Here is a 634-nt window from a genome sequence, read left to right as displayed (position 1 = left end):
CATTTGGCTTATCATGTTCTTTGGCACAAACCCTATCTCTGTCTTTCTGTGATCCAGTAAGGAAAAATAATGATACATAATCAAACTTTAAAACTAGACGGAACTGATAACAAAAAAGGCAGCTAATAGGGTAGAGGATACATGTGAAAAACAGGTTGTCAGTTTATTGTTGATTGGTTGTTGTGATGCAGATGAAAGAACTTTTTTTTTGTTGAATATAAGAGAAATATCAGCATTTTTCATTTAAAAACACAATCTTTTGCAGGTTCCTGCATCTTTAAAAACTGTAATGGTTACTGTAATCCTACTTTCACAAAGAAAACACTTTTGTTTGCTGAAATGAAGGTATTATGAAAAACTGGGTGGGCTCTGAGAGCAACATGATGTTGTTAGGTTATTGTTCGATCTTTTCGTTTAAGTTGTCTGTGTATGAATAAAGTAAGTCAAAGGTGAGTCAAGATTTTCTCCATTATTTTTCCCACCAGTATTGTGCAATCTTTTGTAATCTTTGAACACTGGAATAGGCTTTTGATCTTTATAATGCTCATATTGATAACTAATTTGTGGAGTTTTATGTAATCTCTGATAGAGTTCTTCTGTTTGTTCCTAGAGAAAGCTTGAGGATTGCGATTAA

Source organism: Ctenopharyngodon idella, chromosome 24 (assembly GCF_019924925.1).
Source record: "Ctenopharyngodon idella isolate HZGC_01 chromosome 24, HZGC01, whole genome shotgun sequence".
Lineage (NCBI taxonomy): Eukaryota > Metazoa > Chordata > Actinopteri > Cypriniformes > Xenocyprididae > Ctenopharyngodon > Ctenopharyngodon idella.
This window is presented reverse-complemented; position numbering follows the sequence as displayed.